The 18,041-nt window shown below is 40.4% G+C and overlaps 1 protein-coding gene across 1 annotated transcript in view; it reads left to right on the forward strand.

Annotated features, from left to right (window-relative positions):
• LOC132380893 (polymeric immunoglobulin receptor-like) overlaps positions 1-18,041 on the forward strand; it is a 77,228-nt gene that overhangs the window by 43,158 nt on the left and 16,029 nt on the right. The window lies entirely within an intron of this gene.

Here is an 18,041-nt window from a genome sequence, read left to right on the forward strand (position 1 = left end):
TCTCCTTGAATTAATTTTGATGTGTTAAAATAAAACAAAGACATAAACTACTCATTGAGAACAGCAATTAAGAAGCTTCATTATATTTTGTTCATTAGTGTATAAGCAAGAGCAATGGCCAAAATTTGAATCCTTAGCCCTGTGTTTAAGACTTCCAGGCACTGAGAAAGTTGACACAACAAACGCAGAGAAGAGGAAAATTCTGGAAGCAAAGATGTTGCCTTGAAGGATGACAACATTATTTTCAATTGTTCCACATTTCTTACGTTAATGGTTTAATAACCTGAAATATCTCCTTTGTACCATCAATTACAGCTTTACAGAATTGGACAAACAAGGAACATTATATTTTTCATCACATTGGTCATCACTAGAAATGCTTCATTATTACGTCAAGGGACAAGGCTGTGAGGGTTTCTTCAATTACTTCTTTGCGACAAGACAATGGTGATAAACACAAGAGGTACTACAGATGCTGGCGATCTACAGCAATACAAGCAATGTGCTGGAAGAGCTCAGGAGGCCAGGTAGCATCTGCGGATGGGAACAAACAGTGAGTCCCTTCACCAGGGCTGGAAAGGAAGGAGGAAGAAATCAGAATAAGAAGGTGGGGGGATGGGAGAAAGAAGTACAAGGTGACAGGTGAAACCGAGAAGGGGGGGAGGTGAAGTAAAGGGCTGTGAAGTTGACTGGTGGAGGAGATAAAGGGCTAGAGAGGGGGACGACTGATAGAAGAGGACAGAAGTCCATGGAGGAAAGTGAAGGGGAAGGAACACCAGAGGGAGGTGATGGGCAGATAAGAAGAGAAGGTACGAGAGGGAAACAAGAATGGGGAATAATGAAGGAGAGAAGAAGTGGGTAATTACTGGAAGTTTTCAGAAATCGATGTTCATGTCATCAGATCTGATGATGTCATCAGACACACTGAAACTGGGAAAATGAATCTCAGGGTTATATACAGTGACATATAAGTGTTTTGATAATAAAATTTAATTTGCATTTCAATTTATTTTCATTTCATATGGTTGCACACAATCCAATTCACTCTGAATCTTGCAAAAGGAATCAATATCATTTCACTCTGCGCACAGTGTGTCAAAACTTTCCAAACACACCTGCATAGAGGTTTGGTTTGACAAGAGGTTTTGAAATGCTTTTTGTAAACATAGATTTCCACAACTCACCCTTCTTTCATTGATCAATAGATCTGAAAGTATTCATGGAAACCAGTTTGAAGCATTCATTGATTTCACTAATGTCTAGAAAAATCCTTGGTTTCTGTTGTGCATCATGTGACTGAGGCAATCCACATCCTCAGTCCCCAGTAGAGATGCAGAATTAGTAGGGGGAAATGAGACAGATTAGTGGTTGAACCTTTACCTCCTGGTTCCTCATTAATCTTAGAGGAAACTAATCTCAACTAAGTTTGACTGAGAGAGGGAGGAAGAGCAACCAGTGATCATCAGTTACAGATTTAATTACTAAAATGTGATTGCATTTAAATGAGGAATTAGACACTACCGGCTGAAATGGATTTGGAAAGGCTAGAAAATGAATGGAATAATGATGTCAATAGTGATAATGTAATATATTTGGAGAAAAGAAGACAACAATAAAATTCATGTGGATAAATGTGAAGGATAGCAACAGTTTGTGAATAATTATGGAAAAGGGGAAGTACATACAAAAATAGCCATTTTTAAAAAAACTGGAAAATAATCATGTGTTATCTGATAAAACTCAGCACAGCTAGAGCAGGGTCAGAGCAGTTGAGCTCAGTGATTTGTAATATATCAGCATGAAAATGGTCCAATAAGAAAGAATATGCAAATTGGTTCAAGGCAATGGGAAAAAATGCATACAGAATAAGAGGAATATCCAGTCAATAATGACCATAATGTATTTAATCATGAAAATAGAGGAGAAAATAAATGAGAAATAAAACAAATTAAAACATTAGAATGGGGTTCTTAACCCTTTTTATGCCATGGACCCCAATGGCAGTCCAGTGAAGCCTATAGACACCTTCCCAGAATAATGTATTTAAATATATAAAGTAAAATACATTGGATTACAAAAGAAACCAATTACATTACAGTTATCAAAGTATTTGAAAAAAAAACAAATGTGTGACATGTGAGCTTCTTTACTAACACACTAAATAACAAGATTACACATTTAAAATACAGACAAGTTAAAATTTATTTTTCAAGGCATGTCAGTGTGGAGACTGTTGTTGCTTAGCTTAAGTAAGAACATTCAACTGTGGGTTTGACAAAGCAACATGAATGTTGTGTTGGGTATTTTTGATTTTTTTTTGTTCTAAATGTAAAAAGTGTTTAAATCCTGATTCACAAAGATATGTTGTTGCAAATGTAAATAAAGCTTCCACAGCTCACTTTAGGATGGGCTTTTCTGAAGGAACATCAGAATTCTCCAAGGCATTTTGAATTAGACACCAATTGTTGTAAGTTTTTTTGTGCTATGATCAATGAGTTCATCAATGACTAGATCAACATCTTCTGTTCAGTTTATATCAGGAAAAAAAGGATTGCAGATCCATGATTCAACTTTAATGCCATCAAGATGGAACTAACTCTTGAAAGGGTATTGGAGTTTTCTAGGTGTCTGCATAAGTGTCTCTTCAAAGAAAATGACAGAGAATTTTGCATCCAAACTCCATCGTGGTGAAGGAAAGATGTTGGCCTCTATACTCTCTCTTCCATATAGGCAGTTTAGCCAAGAAAGCTTATAATTTTTCATTTGTATCCATAATGGTGACTTCAGGACATTGAATTGAAAAATTTATTTCATTCTTATGGTTAAAAATATCTGCCAGATAAACCTGTACATGGGTACAATCCTTTTTTTCCCAAACTGTTCTGAGTGGATTTTCTTTTTCTTTCAGAAAAAGTAAGACTTCTGTCCTTAGTTTGAACAACCACTTCAAGATCTGCCCTCTTGAAACCAGCGAACTTCCGTGTGAAAGAGAAGCACTTTATATTTTGTACCCATCTGTTTGTGTATTTTTAAAATGTGATTAATCAGAGACCTGCTTCCAATAAAGTTCGTGACTTTTATGACTGTTGACAAAACTTCTTTCAGGATTGTTGAAGGTGTCTTTGTTACCAGTGCATATCTGTGTGAAAAACAATGAGTAGAGATGACATGAGGAGCTTCCCTTTTCATGAAAGTAGTAAAAACAAATGTATTACCAAGCCTAGCAGGAGTTCCATCTGTGTAGAGTATAACGTTTTTCTTTCCAGTCAAAATTTTGTTAGGCAAAAAAAAACCTTTTTACCATTTCAAAAATGTTGACAGCCTTTGCAGTTTCCAAAAGGAACACACAAAATAAGAATTTTTCTTTCATGGTGTCCGCATGTGCATAACAAACAAAAAAGCCAGGAGCTGGCTACACTGAGAGATGTCATACAGATGAATACTGAACATCAGCTGGGAGTCTGCCAATCTCTCAAAGAGCTACTTCAAAATGTTAAAAGAAATATCAACTATGCTAGATCCTATCAGATTATTTGATTAGTGAACCGCTCCAGTTTTTTTTTCCCTCTGTTCCAGTCCACAAATCAGCTCAACCATTTGCAGTGCACATAGGTTTACTATAGTGTGGGGCTTCTTTTGTTTGGCATTCCAATGAGGAACGTCATAGAGTGCTTCAAGAAAAGGTTTTTCTGAAATGTCCTAACATCTTCATCATACTTTCCTTGCTTCGATATTTCATCTTAAATTGGGTCTGCAGAATAAGTAAAGCAGAAATAATATATTTGATCCCATTAACATTTTTTTGAAATTCAATATTTTGTATGGTTTTAAGTAATTTGTTTGATAAATCTGCAATGAAATAAGTAATCTGCATGTTAATTAAGTGAATTGTAAGATATCCAAGGAATTAGTATGCCATATGTAAAATATGGGCAGTTTTACCATGTATCCAAAGTGTTAATTGTTTTTGTTTACGTCGATAGACACAATGATTACAACAGTAGCTCAGGCATCTCGTCCTTCCTGAAATCTGGCTGTTGATGTGCAGGGATTCATGTAGCTTTTTGCACCTGTGTAGAAATAATGTTTTTTTTAACTGATATCATTCATAGTATTCTGGCAATTATTTTTAAGATGTGCAGCATTTTCAAGGAATAATAAGACACCTATACCAATTGCAAAACATGTTGTGTGTGCACATCTTTGCTTCATAACAATGTACAAAAAAGAAGTACGAAGAGAAAAACAAAATAAAACAAAGAACCTCTGATACTCGCAGAACTTGCAACACTATGCATGACCTGCACCACTTTGCAATCTGTTGGCAATAATAAAACGTTACATCACGTACCACACTTCAACAGCTACCCAAACCATTGGCCATGTTTCAACATGTCTGCTGTAATCTCAAGGCTGATTTATACTTGAGCGTTGCATCTACTCCGTAGGAACTGCGTACCCTATGCTGTAGGGTGACATGCACCTCCCCAAAAAAGTAACTCACGTGTTGCGGTGACACAGACTGCAACAACTGTGATTGGTCCACTTGGTAGCATCGCATTTCCTCCTACGCATTTCCGGTTGCTTCTTCTCCGCCATGTCTGTACACCGATGCAAAATAGATGAACCAAATCATCAAATCTACCTGCCAACATGTGAAAATGTTTGAAATGCATTTCCTCATCCATGTCTCTCACAAAGAAACTCAACACAGTGGCATAGAAACCCCACCGCCAACTAGCGTTTTGGTGCACAGCAATGCATGCTCGCTACAGGGTAGAGCCTACACAGGAGTGAAAATCAGGGTTACAGTGTATGTTAAAGCTTAGCCCATACACACGTATAAATCAGCCTTCATTACGCAGGCCTTTCTATCTTACAAAAAGCTGCACGGCCCTACGGAAAGTTAAGAAAGTTGAACTGCCCAGTTTTGCAGAACTTCAACAAACAATAAAAAAAAGACGACTCATCTCCTTCTGCACAAGCACTTGTAGAGAGGGAACATAGGAGAGCAAAAACTGATATCTGGGTCACAAATGTGAGTACATGCGACTTCACCATTTGGTGGCTGAACAATTACTGGGCACGGGGCTGCCCGACAATGGACAGCCATGTCGCAACAGCGTCTGCAAACAGGAAGACTGCGATCTCCTTCAGTCTAGTGGCAGGTCTCATAATCATCGTAATTTCAAAGTAGTGATGAGTGTGATGTGTTCGACAATATTGTGTTCATAACGGAAACAGAAGCAGGGGGGAAATGAGCATACTTGGATGCACCTGTCAGTAGAAACACAGACCACACTTTGGAAACTTCCGTTTATCATAGAGTTCAGATCCTAAATGATCACAATAACCATCCAAATGCCCAAAGGAGCGGAATCAAAGCGTTTTTCCGAAGAGCAGAGACTAACTGCAGAGTGGCGGAAATAAAGGATAGAGAGGAGAAACATCTCCTTAAGGTATTTGCATGAAACAGATACCCATGGAAATTCATAAGGTGCACCAACCATAAAACAGCTGCATCCCTCTCCTGCCCCTGGCACTCCTTCTCTGCCTCCTGCCCACACCCCACCCGTAGCGTTCCACCCTTATGATTCCCAATGTCCTTTGCTGCCACTAGACTTACAAACTCGCTCTCTGCTCCATACTGCTCCATGTTGACGAATACAGTATTGTGCAAAGCATGTATATATAGCTAGGTTGGCTAAAGACTGATTTATACGTGTGTGTGTGTGTGGGCTATGCCGCAACCTACGCCGTAGCCCTGATTTTCACTTCTGCAGCACTCCACCCCGTAGTGCGCATGCGTTGGTTTGCGCCAAAACGCTAGTTGGCGGTGGGGTTTCTATGCCAGTGTGTTGAGTTTCTTTGTGACAGACATGGACAACAAAATACATTTCAAACATTTCCGCACGTCGGCAGGTAGACTTGTCAATTTGGTTCATCTATTTTGCATCATTGTACAGACATGGTGGAGAAAAAGCAACCAGAAATGCATAGGAGGAAATGCGATGCTACCAAGCGGACCAATCACAGTTATTGCGGTCTGCGTCAGCACGACGCATGAGTTACATTTTGGGGGAGGTGCACGACACCCTAAGGTGTAGGGTATGGCGTAAGTATTGCATAGGGTATGGCATAGGTACAGTGTAGATGTAACGTACAAGTATAAATCAGCCTTTAGACTTACACGCTGTACTGCAGTAATTTTATCTATTGCACTGTACTACAGCCTCGCGAACAAAAACAACTAATTTCTTGACATGTGAGTGATGGTAAACCTGATTTTGATACAGGTCTCTGTTGTGGACCAAGATTGGAAAGTGAGCAGGGAGAGTGGAATCATGGTGGGGGAAAGAGGAAGGGAGAGGAGAGGGAGTGGGAGGCACCAGAGAGATTCATCCTGTTCCCTTTGAGTTTCTGTTCCAGGTTCAGTTCATATTTTGTTCTTGAAAAGTATCCTTCAAGTTGTAGTTAGCATTACTATAGTTATTTCAACATCTCGAAATCCAATCCTCAATTCAAGTCTTGTCAGGGCACCTACGGAGTTTGAATCCAATTTGTTAGATAATTCCAGAATTTTATTCTTTCGGGAATTTACTGATGGATCCTGAGAAGACCCAAGCAATATGAAATTTGCCACAACCTACATCAGTCATACTGCTCCAACACTTTTCAGAGTTCGCCAGTTTCTATCATCACTTCATTTTCAATTTCTGTGCAACTGCAGCACGACTTACCAACCTCACTAGAAGATCTACTGTGCATTTCTGTTGGATTCCAAAGGCAGAAGCCGCTTTCTGCCATTTCAAGAACAGATTTACTACAGTGCCAGTACTTGTTTCCCCTGATCCGGACCTTGCTTTTGTAGTGGAGTTTGACAGCTTGAACATCAAGCGCTGTACTCTCACATACCCTCTGAGACCAGAAGCTACACCCATGTGCCGTCTTATCCAGATGCGACCCTTTCGCCGAGATGAACTATAGCATCGGCAATGGGATGCTGCTTGCTGTGAAGTTGGCACTTGAAGAATTGGTGCATTGCTTGGAGGGAGCCCAGCACTATTCTTGGTTTGGACCAATCATAAGAACCTAGCTTGTATCCAGGATGCCAAGAGACTGAACTCCCTGCAGACATGCTGGTCATTGTTCTTCAGTAGATTCAATTTTACCATTACATACAGACTGGTTCTATGAATCAGAAACTGGAACATCTTTCTAGGCAGTTTGAAATGCCAGCTAAGGAGGAAGTCCCAGCAACATTTTCCCCAATTCAAGACTGGTGGTTCCCATTAGATGGGGGATCAATTCCATAGGGCAGAAGACCCAAGAACAAGAGGTTAGTCCTGGCAACGGTCCACCTGGTCATATCTTCAACCTGAGGTGGTCCAGACTAATGTATTAAATTGGGAGCATGCTTCCAACATAGTTGGTCACCTGGGAGTTTCAGTTACTCTGGAGTTTATAAAGATACGGTTCCAGTGGCCTGCAATTCACACCCAAATTCTAGAGGGCATTTTGCCTTTTCATCGGGGCAATGATTTATCCTCAGGATTCCATCCACAACTAATGGGAAGATGGTGAATCAGGATTTGGAGAGATCCTTATGGTGTCTGGTCTTGGGAAATCTGACTACATGGAGCAAGCATTTTATTTGGACAGAATTCACGAACAACAAATATTTCACTCATTTGGGATATCCCTTTTCAAATGTCAGTTAGGCTAGTCTACCGCTATTCCTGGAGCAGAAGTTCAAGATGTGTCTCCTTGCTGCCGATAAAGAAGTCAGAAGATGCAGGTGGACATGGTCTAAGGCAAGATCATCTCTCAACAGAAGGACAACAGGTTACCAGGTTCTTGGTTCTTTCTGGTCTAGCTGGTTTGGCTTTCCATTCTGGGCCTTCCCATACAGGTGGAATCTCTGAAACTGGCTCCCAAATGCATCCAAAAAATCAATCCAGTTACATAGCACTTACAATTACCCAGAACCTTGTATTTCCACACCAATTTTCAAGTCTCTTGCTTCAAGCCTCTACATTCCAATCCCTTGGCACCTGGTCCCAAACCTTCTTCTCTCTCCCCCGTTTTGTCAACAAACAAGGTTACACAGCTATGCCACTACTGGACTCTCATTGTGTTCCTATCAAGATCGAATTTGTCCTAGATTTTAGAAGCCAATGGTCTGTATGCAAGATTCTGGGTTCTCTCCAGAAATTATGGACCCTCATTCATGGGTTTTCATAATGGGTATCTGGATCGCCCTGGCCGCCAATGTGTCCGAACATGTCGTCATTCTTCACAAACGAATCAGAGACTCACAAATTGTGCCAAGGTAAAATGGAAGGCTTCCAAGGACAATGTATCAGAATTGGGTTTCATATCACTGGCATATATCATGAAATACGTTAACATTGCAGCAGCAGTACAATGCAATCCATGACAACAGAGTGAAAACAGAAAACTGAAGGAAAAGGAGCCTTCCTGATGGTAGCAACAAGAAACCAGCATGTCCTGGGTGGTGGAGGCCCTCAATGATGGATGCCGCCTCTCTGAGGCACTGCTCTTTGAAGATGTCCTGGATATTACTGAGGCTATTGCATATGATAGAGCTGACTAATTTTACAACTCTCTGCAGCTTACTTCGATCTTATTTGGAAGAGAAGGAAGTTTGCTCTGATCAAATTGGTATTGACTGTATCATGTAAATGTATTCAATAACCATGCAATTGGCATGCTGTCATTAACCTGATGGTGAAACAAAGCAAAGCAATGCTGATATCCTTAAGCAAAAACACCAATCCTCCCATCTCCTGCCTCAGCAAAAAGCATCAGCCCCCACACACCAGCCACCATGCAAGAAACAGCAAAGCCCCCAAACAGACTATTATCTACAGTTCATCAACAGGTCCTCAGCAGATGCCATCTCATTGGCTCTTCACTCAACCCTGGAACATCTGGATAGCAAAGATGCATACATCAGGATGGTATTTATCGATTACAGCTCAGCATTTGATATTATCATCCACTCAGAACTAATCAATAAGCTCCAAACCTTGGTCTCAATATCTGCTTGTGCAATTGGATCCTGGATTTCCTTATTTGTAGACCTCAATCAGTTAGGACTGCCAAAACCCATCAGCACAGGTGTAGGACTGTGTGCTTAGCTCTCAACTCTACTCACTCTACACCTATGACCTTTTGGCTGAGCACAGCTCCAGCACCATACTCAAGTTTGCTGAAGGCACCACTGATAGGACTGAATCGAAGGTGGCAATGAATCAGCCTACAGCAGGGAGACTGAAAATTTGGCTGAGTGGTTTCATTGCAACAACCTCTCATTCATGTTAACAAGATGAAGGAACTGATTGTAGACTTCAGGAGAGGGATGTCCGAGGTCCAGGAGCCTGTCCTCATTACAGATCAGAAGTGGAGAGGATTATCAACTTTGAATTCCTGGGTGTAACTATTTCAGAGGATCTGCCCTAGACCCAGCACATAAGTGTAAATGTGAAGCAAGCACTGCAGTGCATCTAGTTCCTTAGAAGTCTGTGGAGATTCGGCATGACATCTAAAACTTTGACAAACTTATATGGCTGTGTTTTGTAAAGTGTATTGACTGGGTGCTTCACAGCCTAGCATGAAATCATCAACGCCTTTGTATAGAAAATCCTACAAAAGGTAGTGGATTCGGCTCAGCCCATCATAGGTACAGCCCTCCCATCTATATGAAACACTGTTGTAGGAAAGCAGTATCCATCATCATGGATCCCCATCACCTGGGCCGTGCTTTTATCTCACTGCTGCCATCAAGTGGCAGGTACAAGAGCCTCAGGACTCACACCACCAGATTCAAGAACAGGAACTATCCCTCAACCATCAGGTTCTTGCCAATTCCTAGAGATGCTCCTAGTTCCCACAACCAATTTTCTCAATCTAAGGTCTCTTTGTTGTGTTATTTCACACTCCAGTTATTTATTGCTATTTATTTATATTTGCATTGCACGGTTTTTTATCTTCTGCGCCCTTGTTGACCTTTTATTGATACTATTGGAGTCGCTATTCTATAGAATGGATAAGTATGCCTGCAGGCAGATGAATTTCAGGGTTGTACATGGTGACATATATGTACTTTTTGATAATAAAATTAACATTGAACTTACTGGGCCAGTTGAGGAGGACAATTACTAGTCAAGGAATCAGTTTCTCTGGAGTCACTCATAAGTTGGACTGGGTGTGAATTTTCATTACCTGAAGGGCCTTGTGACCCAGATGAATTTCAACAACATTCTGGTGGCTTCCTGATGAAAGGTTCTTCATTCCAGCATGGTAGTGTAGTGTCTAGCATAATGCTTTACAGTACCAGTGACTTGGGTTCAATTCCCACCGCTGGCTGTAAGGAGTGTATGTTCTCCCTATAACTGCGTGGGTTTCTTCTGGGTGCTCCCGTTTTCTCCCACAGCCCAAAGATGTGTTGGTTGGTAAGTTAATGGGTCGATGTAAATTGTCCCAATATTAGGCTAGGATTTAATTGGGGGCTGTTGGCTAGCATTGCTCCAAGTGCCGAAAAGGCCCATTCTGTGCTGCAACTCAGTTTAAAATATATAAATAAATAACATTCCACAGTTTTTTTTTAACCAATTGATTGCAAATATCTCCCTTAAGGCAAGATTTGTATTTGACAAAGGATTTTAAGATGTTAAAATGTACTGTTGCAGTACATTCTAAATGCACTTTGAATGAAAGTTAGCAAGCACAAAATATGGACTGCATTTGGATCAAAAGTTCTAAGGGGGTTGGATGAGAACCACAGTTTCAGGCTCCAACAGGGATTTCTTTCTACAGCTTATCATTTGTTGGTCTGGAGAAGAAAGTAGGATACAACTCTTATTGAAGAGATTCTGGTGTTCCTTCTTGACATGACAGACTCTTACAACTCCTGCATTCTGAGGCTGAACCACAGATCTCATTCCTTCCCACAAGTTATAGTGTGATGTTCAGAAAATACTACAGATGGTTTTAAGAGAAAAGGGGAATTTGGAAACGATTGATAAGCATACAGAGGAGAGAAGATATTAATGCAGGTAAGTAACTTGCACTGCCAATCAACATTAACAAGGGCTTGTTGAGTTGAGTGATTAGCTTCTGTGTTGTAATTAATTTGTGAATTGGTCCATCTGCCAGTTTTATTAATTAGAAGGAAACTGAACATTAATGTTTCATTAAGCTCTTGATTAGGCAGTGTGCCAAAAGTTAGGAGAAGGCAAGAAAATAGGCAGTGTGCCAAAAGTTAGGAGAAGGCAAGAAAATAGCAAGAGGGATATCAAATCAGCCATAATGGATTACAAGAGCAGACTTAATGGGCTGAATGGCCTAATTCTGCTCATGTGTCTTATTGTCTTGTCTTAAAAGGAAATGACTACATTGGATAGGCACATTTTTTATTCAAGTCTGCAGCAATATCAAAGCAGCCAGGCAGCTACCCTGTTGGATGATACTCCAACCGAAGCCTTGTGTGCAAAGGTGAATTCACAAAGAAAATCAACAGTGGTTGACAACGAGGGCATTGTTATCTACTCAAGTGATAAATTTAAAAACCTGCTAGGGGCCAGGTAGTAAGATCCCTGACCTGGTACTCCACAAGACCTAGCACAGGCAATTTATGCCACCATTGTATCACAGGAAAACCATTCATATGGGACTGAATAGAACATGGATCAGTATAACACAAGTAAAGCCCTTTGGCCCAACATGTCTGTGCTGACTACAGTGACAATTTAACTAATCCCTTCTGCTTAATCCCATAATCGTACATGGTGACATATACATATTTTGCTAATAAGTTTACTTTGAACTTGGCTAAGGAGCATGATTACTGAACTATTGCAATACTTTTTGTAGAAATAGAGTGAGAAAGAAGTGTGAGTGTGAAATTTCCAGTCCAAGATCTTAAAGGAGAACAAGAAATCGAAATAAATGCTGAAATAAGTGCTGAATAAAATGAGTGAGCTGCAAATTATTGCAGCTTGCATCGGTCATCAGGGCATGAATCTGCAAATAGAAGGCATGAGTTTTCTCAGTACTGATCTGTGACTGTAACCCATAAATGTGCAATAAAGGGTCTTGAAAATAAGCGAAGGTGAACTGCATTATTGTCATTATAATCAGCATATTATCTGGTGATATATATGCACTTTGCTAATAAATTTAATTCGAATTTTGAACTTTGAAATGACTCACTGACAAGGTGAAGTATTGCATAATATCCTTCAGTTGATATGTGAGGATGTGAAGCAATAGCACCAGAATCTGTTTGGAACTCTTGATCTCTTCAGGTCAGGGTTATCTGCTGGTTGTTGATTAGCTGCAGATAATTCTAGATGCAGTGGTCCCACTTGTGAATCTGGACCTGTTAAGCCTGAGCTCATTAGTGGTCTGAGGTAAGGAACTTGCTTCAATTTTTATACTGCAAAACAACAAATTTCACATCAGAAGACAGTGACAGTGACAGTGACCCTTTCCCTGTGCTAGGACATCCCAAGGCAATTCCTAAAGAATATGGTTAGAACTTCCGTGCTCTAAACTTGTCTTACGAAACAGAATTTCAGGAAGTTCCAGTGGATGCCTCATGTAAACATGTTGTTCCATCCTCTTCCTGCATTATTCCATTACTTAAGAGCATAAGACCAGAAAACCAGAAGATGATAAGATAGGAACAGAATTATGCCTCTCAGCCCACTGAGTCTGCTCCATTATTCTATAATGGCTGATTTATTATTCCCCTCAGCCTCATTCTCCCCATAACATTCAACACCCTTACTAATCAAAAACCTATCAACATCTAAAGATACCCAATGACTTGGCCTCCACCACCATCTGTGGCAATGAATTCCACACATTCACCACCCTCTGACTAAAGAAATTTCTCCTCATCGCTGTTCTAAAGGGACATCCTTGTATTGAGGCTGTGTCCTCTGCTCAGAAACTCAGCCATTATTGGAAACATCCTCTCCACAAACACTCCATCCGGATTCTAGGCCCTTCGCTATTCAAAAGGTTTCAATGAAGTGTCCCCTTATTTTTCTTATTTCTAGCAAGTACAAGACCAGAGCCATCAAACGCTTCTCATACATTAATACTTTCATTCCTCTGATCATTCCCATGAACCCTCTCACATCCTTTTATAGATAGGGTTTCCAAAACAGTTCACCACATTCCAAGTGCAGCCAGACCAATACCTTAAAAAGCCTCAATTCTTCAATGATCTCCCAGCAACCGACTGGAAAACATTTTATGATTCCACTGATGTAATTACGGGTGTGCACAGAACTGGGATTAGGTTTAAACGACTTTTTCACTTTTCTTCACTGAATTGTTTTTCTAGTTCAGTGATATAGTTGCTGAAGCAAAACTGCTTTGCTGAAGATGTTTTATATCTTTACATTTCTTCTCATCAGCGTATTGCACCATGGTTGTTGAGAAGTTTTCCAAGAAGTGATGGGACGATGCAGGAAAAGACCAGAGCAATAGATCAACGTGTAGCATCTATTAGTACGTCTCTATGTTCTGTTTGGTAAGACAATTAAAGGAGATAGAAGTTCTGACCACATCCTTCACTGAGTGTGAACATTACACAGATGACAGCAGTGACTGATGCAACAGAGTCAGCACTCATACTATACAATGTACAGAATTTAAGCAGATATGCATTCATGGCTAATATATTGCACTGTTTTCTCCTAAAACAAATGTAACAAACTTAAAGTAACTAAAGCTCAATACTAACAAAATTATTTTAAGATTTATCTACAGTATTTATATAAAATGTGAAATTAAATGCTTCTAAAAAATTGCAAAGCCTGCAGCTGAAATTCAGGAAAATATATATCAGCCACATTCTTGGATCACCTCAACCCTCACACTACAATTGAAATCAATGTTGAACAATTAACATTGTTTAGTTAAGCTTAAAGACTTTGCCAATGAGTGATAAATGCTCCAATGGTAATCAATGAATATTCCTGTTTAGGACTGCTACAGCTATTTTTATGAGATACAGTATGCTTGCTGGTGATATTAAACCTGATTTTGATTCTGTATTACGTCTCCAATATGTCTGACACTTGAGAATTTTTGTCCCTTGTACTGAAGCTCTCCTCAGACTTCATCTGCCCCAGGGATCCCACAGCATGAATCTGGATAGATCACACTTCAACTGATATTGAAAGATCTAATTGGGTGAACAGGGATATTGGGAAGTTGGCAATTGAGAATCTGAGCAAAGGTATGCAGGGTCAAGGGTCAGGGCAACAATGGGGGTGAAATAGATAAGATAGTTGGGCAATTAGTTAAGTCCATTACTAGATCTGGAGTGAAGGGCAAACCTGTGTGGGTAGGGATCAGAGATTTCTGTCCCTAAAGGACTCCTTGACAATCAGGTAGTTGATCATTATCATTATTGATATTTTTTTTAATTCCAGAAATAAATAATTTACTGTATTTAAGCACTCAGTGTATCCTTACAGAAATTGAAATCACACCTGGATTTCTGGACAGTAGAGTGGTAACGACCACTGTTGCACCACCTTCTAACTGCACATGGAAATACTGGTCAGTACATAATATAACATTTCCATCGGATACAGAAAGAACTGTTTCAGTCATTCGGACATCATTAGAGGTTTCTTTCTGCAGTTTATAAACTTGCCTGTAAGTGAGGAGGAAGTCAGGTGTTACGAATGTGCCACAACTCTGAGGGGCCGAAGGGTACAAAGTAGCCCCCCTCCTTTTTGAGAATTGCACGATCACAATTAAGTCAGTTCAGGAGACCCAGGAAATGAGAGAAAGACATGCAGAATCCACAAAGAGTTTGGAATGTGTCCTGGCCTCCGAAAGGCGGAAACATTGATAACAGCTATTGTCTCTTGGAGACAGAATTGTGTATTGGATACTGTACGATTCATCGAAGCCCCCAGGCAACGAACCGAGGGGGGAGGGTTGGTGGAGGGATTGCATCATCCCAACCTGATTGACATCTGAGACCCTGTGAGATAGGATAAAAGAGGGTCTGGGGAACAGCCCTTCAGACGCACCAGAAGAAACACTAGAACTCCTGTAACAGCGTAATAGCGAAAGCTGGTGGAAACAGCCCACGTGCGTCCTTTTCCATTTGCCTCAGAATTGGTGTGTCTTGCCACAGAAGAATGGTTTTAGCTAACAAAAGTGAACTAAAGTGACTTTTATATTTCCGTCGGACAATACATTATCCCCTAGACAACGATAGAGCTATTTCTTCTTATTGTTATACCCACGTTTTTAGATTTAGTATTGACGATGTATATTATCTGTATATTTGCATTGATATTATTTTTGTGTATTTTATCAATAAATACTGTTAAAATTAGTACCATCAGACTTCAACAGACCTCTCTATCTTTGCTGGTAAGTGACCCAGTTACGGGGTACGTAACACAGGGCATTGGCCTTATGGAGCAAATTGAAACATGACCTCCAAGTGATCCTGCTGACCCCATCTCAACTTCAGAGTTCTCTGGAATCTGACAAAAACATACAAACATGGGAGCATCCCAAATGAAATAGCTTTGAAAAGCCGATATGATCTGGTGAAATTGAAAGTTCAACACTTCCACTCTCCCTCAGTACTGTACTAGCAAGTCAGCCATGGGTTTCTGCTCAGGACTCTGGAGTGGGAAGTGAACAGGGGAGAGACCACTGACACAGTAACAGCAGTTCCTGCTTGTGATTTCTTCGGTCAATTCCGGCAGATTTCCCTTGAGGAATCAATGCAGACTATGGCCTACATTGTCATGTGCCTCACAAGTCAATCTGCAGCTGCTGGAAATAAATAAAAACACAAAATGCTGGCAGAACTCAGCAGGCTAGACAGCATCTATGGGAGGAGGTAGTGATGACGTTTTAGGCCGAACCCCTTCATCAGGAGTGAAGTAACATGGGATGGTGGAGGGAGGATAAGAAATGGGGGCAGGGATGAAGTAGAGAGCTGGGAAGTGATAGGTTGAAGGAAAATGGGCTGGGGGAAGGTGGAGAATTATGGGAAATAAAAGAGAAAGAAAGGTAGGGCTGGGGGGAAATTATAGTGAGGGGGGAAAAAGAGAGAGAAAGAGAACCAGACTAAAATTATAGATAGGGATGGGGTAAGGGGGGCAGGGGTATCAATGGAGGTCTGTGAGTTGAATGTTCATGCCGGCAGGTAGGAGGCTACGTAGGTGGGCGATAAGGTGCCTCTCCAAGTACCCTGGGACCTCATCCTTAATATTTGACTCCAACATCTTCCCAACCATTGACGTCAGACTAAATAGCCTCTAGTTTGCTTTATTCTGCTTTTCTCCTTTCTTGAAAAGTGGAGTGGCATTCACAATTTTCCATTCTTCCAGAATCTTTTGATTCTTGAAAGATCATTACTAATGCCTCCACCATCTCTTCTGCCACCTCTTTCAATAGCCTGGCGTGTACACCATCTGGTCCAGGTTACTTATCGACTTTCAGCCTTTCTGTTACCCAAGTACCTTGTCTCTGGTAATTTTAACTTCACACACTTCATGACCCCTGATATCTGGAATTTCTACTATACTGTTAGAGTCTTTCACAGTAAAGACTGATGCAAAATATTTATTCAGTTTGGCCACCATTTCCTTGTCCCACATTGTTACCTCTTCAGCATCATTTCTTTAATATTATTGGCAAGCTTACATGCATATTCCAACTTCACCTTCTTAATCTCTTTTTTAGTTGCCTTCTATTGGCTTTTAAAAGCTTCCCAATCCTCTAACTTCCCAAGAATATTTGCTCAATTACAGAGTTTTGGTTTTTATGTTGGCTCGTGCTAGCCACTGTTGTGTCATCTTGTGTCATATAGTATATATATATATCATTCTGCTGATATATTTTCTATTCCTAATATTTAACTCTTCTCACCATTTCCTTCAGTCTTTGGGAATTGTTTAAATGTTTCTACCTTGCTAAACTTAACTAAAAACTTATCAGATTGTCACATAACACACTTCAGTTGAGCCCCAATGTTGTTTTGAACAAACTTCCTGCTGTCTTCTTCCTCATTTTAATTTCAGTCATTTCTCTCTGAGGACAGACAGCTCCTGGCTGGGTCTCTGTGAATAAAATGATGTGGAGTTCAATTCTTCTGATTGGTTTCCTACCTGGTGAGTTGCAGACAGCACCAGATATTTGCATAACCGGTATTGGTTTGGGGGTCATACACTGTATCAGCAACAGCGTTTGAATACATGTAGACACTAAAGATGTCAGAATCTGGAGCTTAGTAGAGCAAATTTCTGGAGGAACTCAACAAACCAAGTAGCACCTGTCAAGGTGAGGGGAAATGTCATTGGTTTGGTTTGAGACCTTGCATCAAGTGTGAGTGGAGAGGGAAATAGTGTAAAATAGGAGAGGGGGAGGATTGAGACTGAATTCACTCGTTGGTTGGGGACTGACGAGGGGTGAAGCATGACAGGTAAATGGAACAGGGAGGAAATGGGGTAAAGTTTCGAGATTGGTGTGAGGTGTGAGGAGAAAAGGGAAAAAGTATAGAGACACCTGGGGGGAGAATATATCCAGCTGGAGAAATCTCCTGGAAGCTGTTAAGCAGAAACCTCAGGTCTACCATTGCTGGAATCTGATCTTACTCTGCAGGGATCACTACAACAATCAATGTTATTGTCTCAAAATCAGTGTCTTCCCTGGGCAATTTCAGTAGGGCAATTAGTAAGGAATTTTACCAGATCTGGAGTCAAAGGTAAACCAGGGTGGGTAGGGATGAGAGATTTTTGACTCTAAAGGCCTTTCCGATCCAGATGGGATTTTGACAATCTAGTAATTGATCATTATCATTTTTAAATATTGTTTTTAATTCCAGAAGTGTCAAAAATTGTATTTAAACACTCAATGTATCCTTACAGAAATGGAAAGCACACCTGAATTTCTAGACACTAATGTGGTTAATGACCACAGTTGCACCACTAGCGCATTGGCCTCAAATGATCCTACTA

Source organism: Hypanus sabinus, chromosome 25 (assembly GCF_030144855.1).
Source record: "Hypanus sabinus isolate sHypSab1 chromosome 25, sHypSab1.hap1, whole genome shotgun sequence".
Classification (NCBI taxonomy): domain Eukaryota; kingdom Metazoa; phylum Chordata; class Chondrichthyes; order Myliobatiformes; family Dasyatidae; genus Hypanus; species Hypanus sabinus.